The following is a 21,557-nucleotide window of genomic DNA, read 5'->3' as shown; positions in this document are numbered from 1 at the left end:
AGTATTCCACAACTTCTAGATAGACCGATTAAATTTTTAAATGATAAAGGAAAACGAAGTTTCACTACGATATCGCCGCGGAGGAAGCGATTTTCGCCTTTTAAAAAGCACACGTTTTAGAAAAAATCCTGTTACAAAGTATTTTTAAATAACAGATAAAGTTTAACTGCAATATCGTTGCAAAGAAAGCGATTTTCGCCTCTTAGAAAGCACATCGCCGGCAAAAAGCCGGCAAAACAAGCGTATCTTCCCATCGATTGCTCGCAAGAAGCTCATGAATATCCGCTTTACGGTCTCAAAGGTTTCGCCAAACGATCACCTGAAACTCAGTCAATCACGAAATGTCAGAGCGACTCTTGAATTATTCGCCGGCCATAAATCGACTAGCCAGATTGCCCCTGGTATTTGCAAAATATTCAGTATTCCTGCTCCGTACGGAACGATCTCCGTGATCGTTGGTCTCGCTGCTTTTCCACGAACAAACTACTTATGAGCCAAGGTGAGAATCACCGCGCGAACTGGCAGCTCAAAACGGTCAAACCTAACAAAAGGAATAGGGGAAAAAAAGGAGAGGAACTGAAAGAGTCGTTCGTGCCAAGAACGTCGAGACGAAAGAAAAGCGGAGGAGCAAGAATTCCTGCTTGCAACGATAATGTCTGGTTCTATAGCGATTGTTACGAGCCCGGTAATTATCGTCCTGTACGGACTAACAATGCTGGCAACTGTCAAAGTCCGCAACTACGGCGCTCGATGATTAGTCGACGCTCGCTAAAAGTCTCTGGCTCGAAACCGACCGGCTACGTGCGAAATTGTGAACAGGTTACGCGTGTAAGACCTTGCTTCTTCGAATTGGAGGAAAAATGACGGCTACGTTGCATGAATCTCGTTTAGCAACGCTAAGTTTCTCGAGAAAGAGGTCTTAAAACGCGTCTCATAAGATCGTTGATCTCGTCGTTTGGAAAAGAGATTATTATTCCAAACAATTCTTACCTTGAGATTTTTAGAAAGATCGATCACTCTGCTTCTGGTAATTGAAGGATTTTGAAATTTAGTCAATTTATTGACGCAATGTTTCCTTTCTTCTGATGTTTAAAATAGCCTCTAATGATTAAAAATTAAGTTGCCCTAGCCGTTCGATACGTATGCGCAGATTTCTTTAAGAAGCAATTCTTTTTTTCAAACGGACAATGGCTTCAATTTTGAAAGATTACTTCAAAGGTTATTAAATTTTTGTACGCAGATTTGAAATATCCTACTAATGCGATAACATTGTGAAAAATCGAAAGGTTAATTCTCAATGCTTCCAGCATTTTCTATTTACGATGCAGCAAATTGAATTTACATTTGAAGCTCGACGTTCCAATTCCTGGATAGCTTTCCAATTGAATTTACTTACCATAATGTAGCAACGATATTTAAACAGAATTGTAAATTTGATTTCAAACAGGATAATTAGTAGCATTAAAACGATTTGCTCGTTTTCCTGAATTCGTTGGCTACGGCTATTTATCGGAGAATGTATTTGACTATGTGCAAACGTTACATAATTTAAAGGCGATCGCCAATTCGACACGAACACGTTTTCTACAAACTATCGCGAAAAAAGTAAGAAACGAGACGAGCAGAAAGGGACACGAAAAAGCGGCAACAGTCTGTCAACACCCTCGTAATGTAATTTGCAATTTTAATGCCCGGCCATGAATCCCTATTCCGCACGATTCAAGTCGGTTGCGTTATGCGAGGATACGTAACTCGATAGGGTAATAATGCAAGGCTGATGCAGTCATGCAAATTATTATTCAAAGGCTGGCGTATTCCTCGCGTTGAATCGCTCGATCGGAGATATTATTGTTATGCGGTCGCGCACCTCTGCGTAATTACTTTTGTCGTGACACCGGTCCAAGGGTCAAAGTTGGACCTTTTACGTAGAAAACAATAGAATTAAAATTACAAATTATTAGAAATTAGAATTACATGTTACAACTTAAAACGGCATCGGTTAAATCGAAGTGGAATTTTCTATTTACGAACGTTTCTCTTCGCGTGGTTTACAATCGATCAAAAATCATAATTCGAATCGAGTGACCACGATGAATGACATTCGACTGTTTCGACTACGAATACAGCGAAAGCCATGAATGAGCTAAGGTTATGTTTTCATGAGTCTCACGTATCGTTCGCACCGAAGTAATCGCGACGGAGTGTGTATCCCTGCTTTGTATGCACTTTTTTACTACCACGTGGATCGTAATCGCCATTATCAGGCTTAATAAGCTGTAAACAAAACGTTCAGACTGCGGCGTTAAAACAATATCAAGCAAGGAAATATCTCGATGAATAAACATTAGCTAGAGTGGAAGATCTACGTGAACATTCTCGTCGAAGTTTACGTAGCATGGTTAATCGGGTAAATTATTGTTGAATCGTTTCTGTGTCGTTATTTCTTAGAAATATGACTTTGTAATAGGACTACTTGATCGAAGGATTTGCCTATGAAGTTGATTCAAATTTTATCTCGTTTAAAGTGGTGAACTTTAGATGGATACATGTGATCGTAAAATAAAAGATATTCATTTCCGAATACTTAAAATATTCGACTAACGACACCGATATCGTATAAATTATTGTTGTAATTTACAAAAGTAAGTAATTTATCTTTCGAGAAATCAAACACTGATCGTGTACCCTAACATAGTAGTAATAAAATTAACAAATGTACCAAATATACAGGGTGGTTGGTAACTGGTGGTACAAGCAGAAAGGGGGTGATTCTACGCGAAAAAAGAAGTCGAAAATATAGAATAAAAATTTTTCGTTCGAGGCTTTGTTTTCGAGAAAATCGACTTTGAATTTTCGCTCGGTACGCGTCCACTTTATCGCGTCTCGTTATAACGGATCTCACTGTAGATCGTTGTCTCGATGGAAAAGTTAAAAAAAAATATTTTTATTCTATATTTTCGACTTCTTTCTTCGCGTAGAATCACCCCCTTTCCGCTTGTACCACCAGTTACCGACCACACCCTGTAAATTTACTTGATCGATTTAGTTTCAAGAGACTCGTACAACGAATTTGTATTATATCGATCGTATCGATAGATATAAAATAAGAGTTAAAAAAACGAACGCGTATCGTCAAAACGATTCAAAAAATCGCTCGACTCACCTCGCTGGAATTATTATACATCCCCGACACCCTCGTAGATTGTCCGTGGCCCCGTTCCCCGAACAATCCCCTTACACAATATTTGAACACGTGACTCGGTCGTGCCCCGACGAAAGTCACTTTAGACAGCAACAGTTAAGCGATCACACTACATATTTGTTTTCTCCATCTGGCACGGTGCGTAGGTTATATGCAGGACGGGTCGGGGCCCCGACATTCTCTCGACGATTCACGGCGGGGAACGAACTGCACGGGGCCCTTGTACTGTTACAACGACCCGTAAAGAAGTCGATATTATTCCTACGTACGACGGTAGTTACCGTTGACATTCCATGCCCGAGGGTTACGGGCGGCGCTATGCTCGTAATTCTCATTTTTAAATTACCTCCGGTGTTCACCTATGCGTGTACATACGCTGCTCGCCTTTCTATGTCCCGCTTGATTCGCGTTGAAACCGCTGTCCACGGAGATTAGGATGAATAGAGAACGGGTGTAAACTGGTTCGTGAACGTTTGTGTAACACACGAACGAAAATAGTTAACTTGTGTGGTGTGTAACGGATTCATCGTGGAGGATATGCCGATGTTTTGCTTAAATTTATAAAGTACGAGAGAAGAATCTGCAGAACGTATTTCTTTATTTGGCATTGGTATCGGTGGTAGGCGTAAATTGGGCGTACATATTTGGAAAACTTTGATTTTACGCTATTTGGTCTGTACGAAGTAAGAAACTGATATTTTAGAAAATTCACTTGTTAGAATTTATTCGCGTTCTCTTCGTGTCCCTTCGAATATCTTTCTACCAATTTTGACATATTTCATTCGCGAAAAGGATGGAGTACACGAAAATTAGTGACGTTTATATGTTTCGAATACTAGAATCAAATACATAAATAGTATGTGTCAATAATATTTAGTAGAAGTATAACTTGCATCTTGAGCGCGACTTTTATGATCGCTAGCGGAGTTCTACTTTACGTTTGCTTGATAAGATTCGTTCTGTGGATTCTTCCAAAGGAATGTAGGAGGCCGTGGAATTTGTAGAGTAATACTGTTTGAAGAACAACGTGTTTCGTGTTGGAGCAATAAGAGAATCGAGTCAAACAGACCCGGAGCCTGCCAACTCTATTTGGTTGAACTTGGTAATTTGAAATGTCACGCTCACAGCTGTATCACGAGAGAACGAGTTCTGTTTACCGTGGCTTTTCGACGCGCGTATGTTAAAGAGAAGCTGAACTCTGAATTAGCAGCAAGAGCAAACAGCTGCAAGAGCCACTTTATTAACTGCTTGCCTCCACCTCTAGATAAAGCACCTTAAATTTCAACGATAACTCACTTTTAGGCTCCAAATAAACTCGTCATTTCGAAAAGACAAAAATATAATTTAGAGATAACACGGAGCGCCTATATATAATACTTTATCGTTCGAGTAAAATGACAACTGAGAAAGAAGCAAATCCTATCGATCGTAGACCTTTTAGTTGCAAAATTTTTCTCTGATCGAGTAAAGTCTAACGACAACATTGATAACGAAGATACTCAGAAGCGTTGAAAGTAAACAAAGAAATTGATCACTCTGTACGTTCGTTTGCGTTATACGTGGAAATGTACCACGAACAAAATCCTACAGGCGAAATCTTCGATGAAATCGTAAACGCTTCAGGAACTTCAACATGATCCACAAGCGAGTTTCAACATATCCATCGATACACCCTACTGTGAGGTTTTTCAAATCGACTCGGGAACGAGGTCAGCTCGGTACTAGCTCAAGGACTTACGTGGAAACGATAACCGTAATCTCGATTCGCGTTACACGATCGCGACCGTGTAATGCCTAGTTTCCAACGGATCTTGTTTACCAGAGGAACGCGATTCCAGCGATTTACGCCGCAACTCGAGGTAAACGACGCGCTATCGGCATTGCAACCAGCGATTCGCAATATTTGAGTTGAACATACGGTCGGAAACATCGATAGTAGCCGCGATAAGGACCACTGACGGCCCCCGGTCTCGATTGGTTGTTCACCACCCCATGCAATAACCGTTGCAGATAATCGAATTACACACAAATGCTTTATCGCCAGGTGTAACCGGCCGCGTTATTCTCGCGAACTGCGGCGTAAATCGCGTACCAGCCACCGATATTCGTCACGTTCGATCCTCGATGCCGGGAATAGATCGCGTAGGAGGTTAAGGGAGAAACTCGTCTTCCCGTGATCGGTCACCTTGACATTTCGTGGACTGAAATAATGTCGTGATCGGACGAAGCTTGTAGTCGCCTTTGGACTGGATTCGTTCTGTTTTTCGCTCTCAAACAGTGAGATTAGCTCGATTGAATTTGATTTCTAACGAGTAGAATTTTATTTGTTCGAACAAAACGAGATCGAAGACGTTTCAAGACACCTGTTTCGAACGTACAATGGCTGATAAAGTATTTGCACGTTTATTTCTTCAAAGTCGACTATTACAGTTAGCGTGTTACGTTTCTCGGGAAACAGTTAATAGACCAATCCGCAGGTATATTGAAATTTCAATGAAATTACGATGAAATATTCTTCTCTTCTTTAGCTGAAGAGAATAATTGACCTCGACGTCGGTTCTCTCAATCGCGATTAAAGACGTTCAGGTCAAGCATTATCTTAGTTACACGTTTTATATCACGCTTAAATATTGATTTCTACATATATCAAAATAAGGAAAGCTCGATACCAGTACTTATATAGTCACGTTTCCCTTCTACGAGTTCAATAAATCTTCGTTCGACATTCTGTATCTTCTTTTCTTATTTATCTAACTACGATCTCTATCTTCGAGTTAAGTATAATTTCGTATTCAAATCGTGATATTCATTTGACTTCGAACGAGAAATTAATTAATATTTCCATATTAATATTATACCGCCGCGTTGAAGCAACGATGCGAAAATGTGTCAGTGGAAAGATTATGCAAGCGTACGAAATCAAATAGAAGATAAACGCAATGAACAGAAAATTAATGTGGAAAGATGGGATACGATATCGAGGAAAATCTTAGAAAGTAAACCCCGTTAAAAGTTAATGGCACGAACGTGAAACATTAAGTATTGAATGGAAAGGACGCCCACGTGCTGCCTATCGCTGAACAGACAGCTTCGTTACCTCCAGACAGTTATTTTCCGATTGCGTTTGGAAAGCAACAATAACGCGCTAAACTATCGCACGAATAAATAACATGCTTGCACTGCGGCATAGTATGTAGAAAAATTACTCGATGTGAAAGTACATTCAAGAATCTGGTTTCGAGAAACATTGCTGAAGAAACATTTGGAAATGAGACTTTCGACGAATCGATCGTTTTCCGACAAATATGACTGATAAACGTAACATAAATTATAAATGCGATGAAAGAAAGAATCGAGCTTCCGTTTTAATATTTTACTGTCGAGTCAAAAATATGTCGTGTGCAGATATTCTTCGCTTTTTCTTTTGTAACCAAAATACTTAAGAAATTGGTCATTTAAAACTTGTTTCTTGAAATTCGCTATACAGCATAGATTTTGAAAGTAGCTTCTCATGCATATAACAACTATCCAACAAATTTCTATTATAATTTACATCGACGCTGCATACATAGCATCCGATAAAACGAGGAATCTATTACTCATAACTTCTAACTTGTCAATATACTAATATCGTTAGTACAAGACCCTACCTTTTTACAAATCAAAAATAAGCTTCAAACGGGAAGAAACAAAACTCCCAGTTCTGTATAAATGTACGTAATACCGTCAGCTGTCACAATCGTGTAAACCCACGATTTGCCGTGCTACCGATAACGCCATCCAATAGATCCTGAATCCTGACCATAAATCCAGTAGTGGCGGCAACGTCTCGATGACATCGGTCACCAGACCAACCGTGTCTCGTAAACTGTATGGTTCGAGGAAAGGAGTTTGATCGTAAATATACACGATGTCATGGCACGATGGACAGTGTGATATCCCAGCGAGACAGAATTACTGCCTACAAAATTGTACTATAATAGATTTTGGTTATGAGACTTTCTATTAATGCAAAACATGGTATTCAACCGAACGTTGATAGATATTTAATTCAGTAGCGCGTGTATCTATGTCACTTTACTTCTGGCATATTATTTCATCGCTTATTTTATTTATTCTTATACGATACGCCTTCGCGGATTCAAATAATCCTACCGAATTATTTTCTCGTTCTTTCATTTTTTCATTTTTTACCTCATAAAAGACTAATGGTGTCTTACGATATTCGAGTTTCATCATTCCGTACAAAGTTCAAGATTAAATTTAAAGCTATTGAAGTTTAGGAAACTTAGGAAATAGAGCGATCCAACCTTACCGTATCATCGTTCGTGACTCGAACTTAACTCGTGAATTAAAAACATGGGGAACGGCGACGAGAATAGGGTGTTGCACAGTGGATGTATGTTAAGCACAGGCAGCGATAAGGCGCGGCTAAACCGGCCCAATCAGCCTATGTTTCACGTTACCCGCGACAGTCGCGACATTACCACTTTATATCACCTATCGTTCCCCATATATATTTGGTGTTGGTGTGCATTACGCTTATACGCGTCCTCCATCGATGAAACCGTACATACTTTAGCCTCCACTGGTATAGGAATGTAGAAAACGTAAACACGAAGGAACGATATCAGCCCTCTCTGCTTTATGGTGTCGCCAATTTTGTTTCGAGAGCTAAGATCTTTACGACTCTCTTTGTCACGTTTTTAACCTTCACATCGTATATATTATAATATCGGAACGTTGGTACTGTTGTTATTGATGTTATATTGATTATGCGAGTATTATGTGTTATGGTTGAACAGAATTTTCGATGTTTATGATTGGAATTGACGAGGTAGATTTGAAAGGACGATGAAATATAGCGTAAGCAGATATTGTATCGCTTTATCGTAGTTACGAAGAGAACGTAGAAATTAGAAACACGAAACATTTCTTATCAAATTCCATCTTAGCCCTCCATAAAACGCATCATTCTCTCCTATGAAGTTTCTTCTCCTCGTCTCCAATTAAAATCCTAATTAACCTCAACCGACTCAACCCTAATGACTAGGTTAGGCTTATAGTTGCTCCTGGAGCCCTTGAAGACTAACCAATCCCTTGGAGCAGAATTGTGGTGAGATTTATCGCTTTGCCGCGAGAACTAATCGCGCGAAACGTAGGTTATAACACGAGGCGGCGTGTGTCGAAACTGTGGGCCTTGTCGACGGTTATACACGATCTGTGCATGCCGGGGGAACAATTATAAAACGGCGGCTATTGCCTAATCGTCGTCGATCGTTCTGGCGCGTTCCCGTGCAATTGTACGCCTAAGCACAACGGAACCGGGTCTCATGTGGGCGAACTCGGCTAGACACTCGGAGACCTCTCCCAACGCAGAGTTGAGTCAGCGGTTCCTGCCACAAAACCGATTCGCTGGAAGCTGTTGTATTTTATTCCATACGCACGGTCCATCAACGCGGCAATTTCGTTTAGAGTAAAATAAATACGGCAGAACCTTGATTTTTCGAATATTAATTAATGAAACACTTGACTACGGTTCCTTGAAAGAAAAGATTGAGAAATAGGGCTAGTAATTGAAGGAAATTATCGTTTCGTAAAAGTAAAAGGACAAATCGTTCTTAGATTTCTGATAAATTGTTAATTTCAAAAGTGGTGAATCAGGAAACGCGTTCCACGACAGTTACAAAAGGATTCTACGATTTTGAAAGTTGAAAAATCTTTGCAACGTTTCAGAATAATGATATTTTAACATAATACTCTCAAAATAACAGAAATTGAAGCGTAAATCACGTTCAACCGCTATTAACTTAGCAAATTCTGCTTGTAACGTTGCAGCGAGAACTCGTAAAACATTGTGCAAGCTATGATATATCAAATCGTTCAGAATTCGATACGGTTCTCTCGTCGACCAACAGGGAAACCAATTTTTCTTTTGACCAAGGTATTTACGGCTCCGTAGAAGAGAAGGATAAAAGTACACGTGCTGGCCGATAGTTTCATTCGTCAAGGTTACCTGCAAGCGCTTACACGACTGTACGTACGACTGACAGATTGTAATGACCGACAGACCACTAATAGTTGCTGTTATTCAGCATGCGAGGCCCTGGCACGAAGGGATCACGGGAACTTTATGGGTATGATTGCTGTTTGCCCCGTAGCTACCCGTGCACGTTTGTAATACGTATGGTACAAGTCGCTTCAAAAGTGATGCTGCATCATCCCGACATATACATATATAATGTATATGCAAACGAGAGGATGTCATGTACTCGAAATAAAATAATTAGACAACTTGTAATTTGTAAAATTTACTTTGTTGTTTTATTGTCAAATTTATTACTGTGCCGAGGGAGAATTTATCAATACCAATACTCGTATCTTGTTACTTGGAAAGCTCCACTAATGATATTAGTTCAACTGTACCAGAGACTCCAATTATACTATTTTCATATCTCGCGCGTAATGCGGGCGTTTCTCAACTAAAAAATTGATGAGCAAATGTACGTATATAATATAGTTTTCGCTACACGCTCCATTAATTGATTACGTAACTGGATACGGCGTTTGTGTATAGAAACTCGTGAAGTTTCTTATTTGATTCCACATCCTGCCGCGCATGTTCCAAATCGTTGGAAATATGGCGTCGACTTGCATAATACCGGCGCGTGAAAACATTAATTATCGGAACGAGTGGGAAACACGACCGATTAGAACCTTCCTAGCAATTAACTGCAGAAGAAAACACGGAGTTTAGCGTAGCATTTTGTCCTACTATTATTAGACGAATTTTCATAAGTACGTATCTTTATTTTAATTACAGAAACGTATGTAAAGAAATGTTTAAAGAACGTTTTGAAAATGTAGGAAAGAACATAAATTATATACTCTTGGAAAAACTGGATCTCATTTCAATATTTCATCAAGGATCTTCCGTGTTCAACTGGAAGATCATAATTAGCGTAATTGTACCCCTATTAAGTTAATTCCCTTGATCGCTCTTTTTCTTATCAAGGCCTTGATCCTAAGCAGGTAACGGTGTTATTGCGTCATAACCTTACGTGCTTCGTGAAAGATTAAGAAGAATATCCTTTTGAAAGAAAGTGGCTGTTTAAAAAGGATTGCTAGATACTAGATGCTGACCTAAACTTCTGAAAATAAAAATTTTCATTTTTTTCTATAACATTTACGATTCTTTTTAAATCTTAAATTTCGAACATTCTTCGAAAAAGGGAAAAATACACATCGTTGTCCGTTTTTAGGTGTAATGAAACCTAAAGACTTAAAAGTTCAAACATTTTACTTTATTTGGTATGTCACTGTATTAAATCTTCAATTGCACTTCATCGTCATATCCTAAGCGTCATTTGTGTCGCAAAAAACACCCAATATAAATCCAGTCAAAATCATTCAATTCCTTCTATAATTTTCGTTGATCGAAAAGCGAAATGCCTATAGCGCTCCAAGATCCACTTGCAACATCATCGCGGCCTGGGAAGGCAGCGTGATAATGGGCAGGTTGAAGTTCCCGATGCTTTCACACCTCCACGATGCACGAAGAAAGAAAGAACGAAAGAAAGAAAAAAAGAAAGAAAGATAGAAGGTCGAGTCGGGTGAAGAGTCGGCTGGATCGGTTCTCGCGCGGTTTATCGCCCCTTACGAAATTCCCGGAGATAAGAGAAGCGGGTACCAAGGTACGTATTGTGCGAGCGCGTACGAGGTAAAAAGGTAAGAAGAGGTATACGAAGAGGGAAGAAAGGAGCCGACCGTGCTTGCTGTACCTGGAGTATGTAAGTCCGTGCACCTTCGAAGGTGTACGCACCGCGGGCAAAAATAAGGATAGAAATAGCGGCAATTACCGACAGGCCGAGAGAGATGGGCGTATTCATCATCCGAGGTCATTTGAATACCGCGAGAGAAGAGACGACAGAGGCGGATCGACGAAGAACGAAGAATCGCCGCGGAACGAATACGAGAAGGACGAGGAAACGAAGAGAACGAGTGGGACAGAGGCGGAATGGAAATGGTGTAGGAGGAAAGGAGAAGGAAGGCAGATTCTACGCCAGGTTGTACACAGGTATACGCGGCCGATACAGAAGGGAGAAGAACGATAGTGGACACGAAGGAGGAAAGAGGGAGGCAAGAACCGGTTGCCGAAGAGGTAAACACGCGAAGGTGATGTACCCTCCGTGCCTCTCTTCGTCACTACAAAGTGCCGAGACTCCTCGGGGATCTGGAGTGACGTTCCCGAAAAGTCAGCGGATCGGAGAAGAGTCGTCGAGGCGGAAACACGAGGGAAAGCACGAGACGTCCAGCCGATAGCGTTGCTCCTCGATCATATCGGTTTGGACTGGACTGAAATCAAACGCGAGGGCCACGCAAGGAAGAAGATACGACAGGTTTCTCGGTTGGAAAAAAAAGATAATAGAACAACGAATATACGTGTATAAACGTCCGGGAACACGAGGTTCGTGAGGAAGATGGAAGTGAAATTTCAGTGACGGATTTAATAGACGCGACAGGGATACGATGGACAGACGAGGTGGATGGATAAAAAATTACACGAATTCCTGGTTAGGATGGCAGGTGTAGCAACCTGTTATTCCACGATTCGGTTCTTGCGCTGAACGAAGGCCCAGAAGAAAGGCTAATGTTTTGATCCAGCGTGGATTTTACTCACCGCACGTCGTAATCTCGAGACGTATGCTGACTTTTGCTCCGGTTAATTCCCAAAAAAATTCTGGCCCCGGCTGTTTTTCAACGCGAACCGGGTGAAAGTAGCTAGCTCGCTGACTTTTAAACTGCGCTCGCGGCTTTCCCATAAAAAGCTGCTCCCTGTGATTCAGCGTTGCACGGTCGAACATGTGTCAAGAAATTGGCCGGATCGGCGAAAAAACCGATCGCGATCGAACGACAGCGTGCACCGGGACGTACCAACCTCCGACGGACTGACCGAGGGAAAAAAAAAATGAGAAGGCAAAAAACAGGGAAACCTTCGAATCGATAATATACCAATATACGTTATTATTCCGTGATTTCGATTAAATTACCCTGTTGTTACTCACGAATCATTACTGGTTCGATAACTTTCTTTATCCGACTTATTAATGTCCGACTTTCGAAATCATTCGATAACCTCGTGCTATTAGCGGAACGAAATTACCCGTATCGTAACAAATAGTCGGTTAATTACAGAATAATTCAACTCTCTCTACACAGGATTCTATATAATACAATTCTTTACGTGTGTGGGGTGATTTTGAATTTGGTAACAAATTTTACAAGATTAATCTAGAATTACGCAGGGAAGAAGAATATTATAAAATTTATTAAACTTCGAACTTTCTAACGAAACGTTCACGATCAGTAATTTGCGTAACGCTATTCCCTCGTCCTCTTTGATAAATCACACAAATGCAGTTTGTTAAGAAAGTCGAAAGAACTGTACATATTTTCTTGTCCTGCAAACTATTTTTTCTCTTCGAAATCGGCATTCTTGCAACGGTACTTGTTCGCGTTTCGTATACTCAACATCATCCATTCGGAGCTCCGTGGAATCGCTTTATCAACGCACAGTAACGTAAGATGTTTATTGACACGTGTCAACGAATGCTAGTTAAAATCTCGAAGTTAACGTCGCGCGGCACATTGCCAGCCACTCTTTCTTTTTACCGCCTTTACGGCCAACCAAGAAGCCGCGCGATTTTCAGAGGAATGCCAGCTATTATTATCGGTCCGCTTACTCAAGTTCCAGCTGATTTTTAAATCCTCTACCGACAATATGGCTGAAGCTCGTCCGCGGAATGTCGATTCTGCCGGCGTAATTGAAAAGAGTTGCGCTTCTTATCCAGTCTGCAACTACGTCCACATTCTTAACGCGCGTCTAATCCCTTGTACCTGGTGCTGTTTCAGCTACTGCTCCGATTAGTCTCTTATAACACTCTTATAACTGCCTTTATCAATCCGTATGCCCCGTTCACATTGAGAATATTTAAATATTTTAGATGCGATAGATAGATTAGATAGAAGATATTCATAACTTAAATAGCGCATGTATCTTTATATACAAAATACGATCGTTCTGAAAAATTGTTGTGTACCTTCCGAAAAAGTCAAACGATAAATCACTTCTTGGTCTTCTTGTGCCTGTTTATGCATTATTTCGCCGAATTACGGAATTTTCTAATTAATTAATCGGAACGAGAATTGATGTATAAGCACATGAACATAGTAAAACGAAACGTTTGTCAGCTCGGTGCAAGTTGCTACATTTAACCAGGCATTGTACGATTTGTTTTCTTCAAGTAGTCAGAGGATAGACAGAGAAAAGAAACGGTCGTGTTTAGCAACTCTTTTCGTTTCCGCAAATATTGGCAATCGTGGGACGATTCGTGGGAGGCGCATAGCTAAGGACGAGGCAAAGAGGAATTTGTCGAGCCGCAAGGCCTCTTCTTGTTGACGAGTTTGACGGGTCGACGGCTACTCGTTTCGTTTTCCATCATCCTTGAATGTTCGCGGACGCCATCGATGCTGTATCGACACAGCTGACGCGAAGATGGCGCTAAAAATTGAAATTATAGTTCGATACTTCTCAGAAATGCTTCAATAGCGCCTCGATAGTTCCTGGAAGTAACGTGAAACGCCGTTAACCTCAGAGTTTTAAACAAATAAGCGGAAGAGAATTAAAAGTCTTATTCGTACAGAATGTAATTTTTCGCTTTGCAAAAAGCATATAACCTTTGAGTTATATAGGTATATTATGTATTTTATAAAGTACTATTCCATAAATTACGCGTTACTAGTCGTAATATTATTCAAAAATAATGAAAAATATTTGTGCAGCACAGGATCTTAATTTCTTTTTCTTCTTAAAATTTACACCAAGCATATAAAATTATCTCAATTTTTAACAAACCTGTTTTTCATTTGCTACTTTGCTGCAATGTACCGAACGGGTAAAAATTAAAAATACAAAAGTGTCGTTATATTTTCTTAAAAAGAGACGAACATGGACAATAGTCACTTTTGTTACGAGCTGCCAATTCTCAGAATACGACAAAACAAACACAAATTGCAGAACGCATCCAACACACCTGTTCCTCAATAAGTCAAGGATTGAAAATGCCATGGAATTGAAGTACAGTATCATGCAAGTCGGCTTCATAATCGTGTCCGTTTCTCGTGTTCTCCAGCCCCTCATTAGGGGTGACGACGAGACGGTTCCAGGAAACGAAAACTCCCTCGCGAGACGGAGATTCTTAGGAAACGACAACAACGGAAAGACGCTCGTTCGATTTTCTACGCGATGAACAATGGCCCCTGCTGCTAACACGAAAGTAAAATACGAAGGCGCGGACAAAGGTTGTATAGACAGAAGAGGAAGAACGAGAAGGCGCGTTCGCGTTGCCGAAGGAAGGCGGGTAAGGAGAGTGAAACGAACGAAAGAGCGAACCAAGTAAAATAAAAGCACTGTGGCTCGATGGTGTTATCCTCGCGGCGCATCTTTTGCACGCTCCTGTAGCCAGGTATATTCGGTCGGAGCCCGTAAGTCGTTGTAACTCAACTTACGTATATACGAAGGATTCATTATCGGCGGAGTCACGTACTAAGACAGACGCGAATCCGCAAATGGACTAAATAAATAATTTTGCCAGGGATTATTATTAACGAGTTCTTGGAACCGACGCTCGATCTACGCGAGCGAACCGCGCTCCCCCTTATCGATCGGCTCTTTGATCGTTAACATTCTCGCGGAAACCTCGCTGCGGATCTTACTCTCTCGTTCTTCCTCTCTGTCTATATACATACATACGATGTTTCTTGACTTAGGCGACTATACTTTGATATCGTGCTTAGTGCACGTGTATCACGGAGAACCTCCATAGTATGTATTTATTTATCTATTTATGGGAAAATATATCCATTAGAGTAAACATGTCCTACGTAACATGAAATTATTAAAAAATCGTGCAAATTAAATTCATAAAAATATGTACTATTTCATACAAATAAAATTCTATACAAATTAATATAGATCAGGATAAGATACAGCACAAAAAGTTCTTAATTGCAGGCTTGGGTTGGAAGAAAATATCAATGGAAGAATAAACAATGGAAAAGTAAACAAAAAATAAACAAACATGGAAGAATAACATAAAGGTAACCATACACTATTTTATGAGGCTGCACGTGAAAAAAATCATAATGTCTCAGACTTTTTATTTATCTAACGCAGACTTTTGTATTCTTTGTATTTCGAAAAATATGTAAAATTATTATCCTATTAAAAAATTATATTAAAAACATCAAGTATACTTTCTATTGGGAAAGAAACCGAGCAAAGGAGGAAGCGTACGCTTGTGTATGCGATTCCGAGGAAAAATTCGCGTGACTGTCCGGTGTGAGGAATTCAAGGAACGTATGGACGAAGCGAGCGGTCGAGTAAGTTTTGTGACATAAGATGCAAGGGTTATTCAAATCTCGTCGAGCGGTGCGATTTTTTCCAAAGGCGAATTCCTCGGGTAGCGGCGCCACTGTGCTTTCGGAACCGGTATTCTCTTCTGGCCAACGTTATGGTCGACACTCTATGCCCGTGGTATACTTGGAAGCCGAGTTTCGCGGGGAGAGTTGGCCGCACGAACGAGAGAGGTTCACGGTGCGAGATCGCTCGAGGGTGCTTCGCCACTTTTCGTTGCCTCGCGTCGCTTTATGGTGTCTCAGCGATGAGTAAACGTCAGAATCCTAATAAGAGAAGCATAAATGTTGGCTAGCGAACTGGCAACGAAATTTATTTTTTCTTAAAAAGCTATAATTTCACGCTTCTTACGAAAGGTACATACTTTTATGTACACTAGCGCTCGTAAGTGCGGTACATGTAGATATACATATACTTTACATATGGATATATGAGCGTTTCTGGTAGAAATTATTCAGTTTCATAAGAATTATGCGATTAGAGAGTCGAGCGGAAAATTTTAATTCCCGTAGAAGCAGTGTGGTATGTAAATCCAAGTAGAACTTCCATAATACATTCCAAGTCTGGTATTTAAGAACTCCGTTTCTCGATATCCGTTAAATATTTGCGACAAATAAATGTGAATCCTGAAACTTGATTCGCACTATACATCTAATTGACATTAAGTAATCGACTGGCAATAAAGTAGCAAAAAGCTACATTCTTCTCGGTAGAGGTGTTAAAAACCTCATTATACCGAATGACGAATTTGTTAGTTTTATAAAACGCTGTCTGCCACTGCCAAAGTAGAAATTCGTGCTAATAAGCATTCTTACAATTCGCAATTCCAAATTAATCTACTTAGAGTATAACAAAAAAAAAAAAAAAGAAAAAAAACTACAGAATCGAATTTTTGTCGACTCTAAAAATTACAAGATCGAAGTAAAACGATTCTCAAACGTTCTATATCAAAGAACTCGAAAACATTCAATTCTTCGACTCCTCGAATAATAATAATGACAATAGTAATAACGAAAATAAAGGTCGAATTCTCCATTCCAAGTTATTTTGCCGCCACTGCTGACAATCCAGATTTGCAAAGAACATTAATCCTTCGTAAAGCTTAATTCTTCGTGAAAACTCTTGAAAGTGTTGGCCATCCATAATACACCAGCGGTCACGCGATCGCAAGCGCGCGCGATCCCCCTGGATCCACACCGATTCTTCAAAGTCGCCGTGGAGGCCGCGGTGTATATACCTTCCAGTGCCACTTTTATCTGATTCGCGTACGGCAACGCGGTCGACGTTGCAAGAGGAATGCGAGGAGAGCCTTCGTTCGTTCGAAGCGAGCAACATCAGGAGAAGAGAAACGAGAAGAGAGAACAGGTTGGCGAATAAAGCAACGCGGCAGCTGTAAATCGCGCGTCGAAGCGCGAGATACGAGCTTGGCCCTGTCTCGCTTGAGGTCCGCAACGGCCGCCATAGAGATTGATCTCACGCTTCCTTATGGCCGTCATCGTCGTCCTTACCATCGGAATTATGGCCCTGATCCGCGTTGCGGATACGTCTGGAATTCCTCGAAAAGATCTACCCCCGGGCTACCTCGTTCGCTGACGCGCGTGCTGATTTTAGGGTTTATGTCATAAACTCTTTAACCACAAATGGATTCAACCGCTAGATTAAAATGCGCCCGCCACGCGGCTCGGCAACTTCTTCTTTAACAATAACGGTTTTCGAATGGAAACGAATATTTGCGGTAGTTAATAGCGAAGCGTTAATGGACACCAACCAACACCAATGTCGTGTCAAACATACTTTGGTGATGTGCGAAATTTTTTCAGTTTTATCCATTCCGTTTATCCATAGAAGATTGTAAGAGAGTTTAAAATAATTTTATTAGTAAAAAGTAAAAAGGTATGAATAACTTGTTAATAAAGAAGAATACAAAAATCCCAACTAATATTTAGAGTACAGTTATGGAAAAGGGTACGTGCCATTGAGAAATAACATTGAGTTGTAATATCGAGCCGTGATACTAACTTCCTCCCTCCTCCAATTCTGATATACTCAACCACGATTGATCAACCGGTCAATCACAGACATTCATCGTATACGAGCTGTGTTTAATAAACCGACACGAACCTCATCACCGATCGAGTTAAATTTCCAACTAATTACTTTATAATTATCGATGCCCATTAATTTGGGATCTTTTTAACGTCCCACGGCGGAGCGTATTTTGTCATCGCGCGTTAGGTCGAACGGTTACATTCGAACGAAGTGCATTACGCGCGAAAACAAGAAAACGATTGGTAAGAGAGGACGTGGAAAGAGAAAGAGCAAGAGAGCGGCGACGAGCGGTGGAGACGAGAAGGGAGAACGACAGAAAGAGAACAAATTCGATGACAAGGGTGGGGAAGTCGCGGAAAGAGAGTAGGAGAGGTTATGTCGCGGCTAAATTTAGGCCCACGCGTTCATGAAACCACCTGTTGATTCCTGGCAAACTCGTGCGATCACCATTATCGCCCCGAGACGAGTTGCACGTTCGATAATTGGCATTATCGTAAATAGTAAATCACTGATTCCTGATAAGTTTAAAAGTTCTCATTTTTTTTTTTTTCGTTGTTTCTTTTATATCTGCAACGTAATTCAATTTGTAAATGTTGAATCGCCTTTTTTATACTTGAAGGCCCTCTTTATGCGTGTAGAAAGACAGTTAATTATTTTCTATTCTTTGTGCTACTAAACATAAATAGAAACGTAGCGGCACATGAGCTAGAGGACAACTTGAATCATGTCGTTTTGCCTCGAAGTATCAATATCGTTAGGACATAAGAATAAATGTAACAATAAATAAATTCCGAGTAAAACAATGTCGCCGCTACGTGCAACCGTCAAACAAAGACGAATTAAAATTTTCCGGTACTCCTCCGACCAGTATAAATAAACGAACACAATTGTAAGGCGACCAGTTTATCAGTCTCAGTCTCGAGCGATCTTATTAGCGATCTATATACAGTCTTTAGCGAATCCGTTAGTACCGAGCGTCTTAGCGAGCATTCTCTGTATTTATTAAATATTTTTAAATACATTTGACGATTCCAACAGCGAGTTACCACGTCATTTAAACCTCACGACCAACCATCATCTAGTAGACTACCGAAGCGTCCTGTTTTGCGACCAAGTTTCCAGGACAGAAAAAATCAACTAAAAACATAATCACATAAAAGCTCCGCTCTCCAGCGGCTTAAATCCAAAGATGATATTAAAACACAAAAAATGTAAAACGCCGACACATAACATAGTATGGCTACGTCGTACCGTCGCGTATCGGTACCTTTGCCTAACACATCTTACCAAAATTCATAGTTTATTGTGAATACCCAAATGTATTAAAATGTATCTTGGTGTAATAAACATTATAAAAGAAAAAAACAACCATCATCTACAAAAATATAGATTGAAATATCTTGAAATGAAACTGATCAAACGATTCTCTTAATTATGAAGAAGTTGAATTTATGACCTTTTGTGTCTCGTCTTTTGCTATTCTCGTAACTATTTCGAAAACGTCAAATCTTTTAAATTTACAATAAACCATAAATTCGAAAGCAAATACTTCAAATTCGTTTAAATCCCTTTATATTCAAACGTTAGGCTCACTTTCGCCGTGGAGCGTTCAAATCCAAGTCTATTAACTTTAAAATTCAAATTGTTTTAGAAATGACAGTTTGAAAGGCACGACTTTTCACATCAGCATTGGAAATAAAAGGATCGCCGATTCGGTTATAGTTAAGGGCTTTAAAACTTTTAAAGTAGCTGAAAGTCAACCTTCCAAGAAAGGTCTGGTATCGTGTCCCATCGACACACCCCTCTCCAATAATGACAAATGGAGTTGGAATAGATACGGACGAACTGCAATTTTGCAGTATTGTTCCTACGTTGTTACTAGTGTTAACGTAGTCGTGTCTCTCTATGGGGATCCTCTTTGCGGGGGTGAACCCGACCATTGGCAAACAAATACCTCAGGGATAGTCAAACCACTTGAAGGGAACAATACTGTTGCCCAGTCAGTGGTCGAAAAAAATTGTTAGGGATGAATTGGAAATGGTTGGCCGAGGGTCGGGCATCGAACGATCGAAATGGAACATCGACAGGCACCTGCTAAGAAGCTACCCTCCTGCGTTCCAGAACGTCTGTGGGAAGCTTCTTAGCTGTATCATCGTAGCTTTCTATCTCGAAGGATCTAGAGAATGGCGATTCTTTTCGAGGTTTAGGAAAGAATTTTTGGTACGACAAAGAGTCGGTAAGTTTTAACAATACTGAAAATTTAACGAAAGATTGTTTCCGACTGAATTGAGTGGTTGAAGTTCGGTTGGTCGATAAGTTGAGTTTCGTTAGAGAATTTATCGAATTGTTCAAACAGACGATTGAGTGTTTAATGCATTCGCGACATTGAAATAATCTCGTTAACTAGAAGTTTCTAGTTTCTAAGAAATTTCGCAGACTAAGAGATAAACATAATACATGAGATTAGTTGAGTGTAGCAAGGAAAAATGCAATGTACGTAAAATATTATGCATACGGTAGCTGTTTGTGGAATTTCCTATTTCACGAACATCGATTAAAACTCATACGCATCGAATTGAATAACAAACGTTATAAAAATTTGTTGACTTATCACTAAAAGTAAACTAATTTCTTGAATATATGGTAATGTTATATTTATTACAACATTAGGAACTTACTTATGTATAATAAAAGAGCCAGAATATTATATAATCGCAATACGCATAATAATTATGTTACACAAAGAGTAAAAGCATACATTAAACATTTGCTGTTTCAACAAATTCCCGTTACGTTCGCGTCGATCTGCCGCGTCAGTTCGAGCTTTAGTTCCACGAAACGTCTCCCTTTTTTCGCCATTTACCGGCACAAAGCGTTTACGCTTTAAGGCATAACCTCTACAGAAAGAAGCACCAGGTCTCTCGACCAAGTACTTACCTGCGTTATTACATATTTATGGTAAGACGTTTTCGCGTGGTTCGCGGAAGAAACAGTCGCTAGAAATCCCGACCGCGATTTTGAAAATGTTTCTCCTGTTCTCTGGCAGCGCCACTGGCTGTGGTTTCTTCTTGGAAACAGAACGCGATGTATTTTCACGCTTGCCCAAGGTAGCTTTCACGTAACGAGATTCTACATTCTTGCGAATACAGCACTAGTGCTGCTTCATTAGGTATAGAGCACGAGCGGAGAGTTTCCGCGCCGATTGTACGAACGAATTTTTCTAACAATTCGTCGAATATAGAAGAACTATTCACTAATCGTCGAACGAGTTATCTAATTAATGGATCGAAATCAAAGGAATATGTAATCGTACTTCTTGGAACTCCTTACGCAACGACGTTTATTAGATTCACGAAACCTAAGGTAAAATTTTAGTTTACCAAAGGGCACGACACCCGATAAGATACCGCTTCCGGAATTCCCCTATCCTATGCAGCTGTGCACAGAAGGTATGGAAAGGTCGCCTGGTAGTCCACTTTACGATTCAAGCATTGACATAAAACTTCTTCTGGGAACGTTTACTGCGCCTCTCCGAGGGGTCTAAATCACGATCGTCAGGGTGACACCCACGCATCGAGCGCTCCAATTTTATTAAATCGCGGGTCGCAGTTCGAGCGGAGTAGCTCTTGGTATCTTCCTATTCCCTGCGTCGCGCTGACGGAAAAAAACAGAGTCAGGGAACATATGCTTTTTCCGAGTCCAGATGCACTGCGCGCGAGCAAATAGCTAGCAAGCAACCCTCGAATGCAGAAAGAAAGAGAGAGAAAGAGAGAACCAAGGGGGATCATGCTGGCCGTACATCCACACCGGAGAAGAAGCGTTTCACGTAGC

At 40.4% G+C, this 21,557-nt stretch overlaps 1 protein-coding gene across 2 annotated transcripts in view; it reads left to right on the top strand.

Annotated features, from left to right (window-relative positions):
* Positions 1 to 21,557, top strand: part of LOC117214759 (epidermal growth factor receptor) — a 170,655-nt gene that overhangs the window by 72,085 nt on the left and 77,013 nt on the right. The gene's annotated exons all lie outside the window — the stretch shown is intronic.

Source organism: Bombus bifarius, unplaced genomic scaffold, assembly GCF_011952205.1.
Source record: "Bombus bifarius isolate JDL3187 unplaced genomic scaffold, Bbif_JDL3187 scf7180000009243, whole genome shotgun sequence".
Classification (NCBI taxonomy): domain Eukaryota; kingdom Metazoa; phylum Arthropoda; class Insecta; order Hymenoptera; family Apidae; genus Bombus; species Bombus bifarius.
The sequence above is the reverse complement of the archived record's forward strand: the minus strand, read 5'-3'. Positions and strand labels throughout refer to the sequence as shown.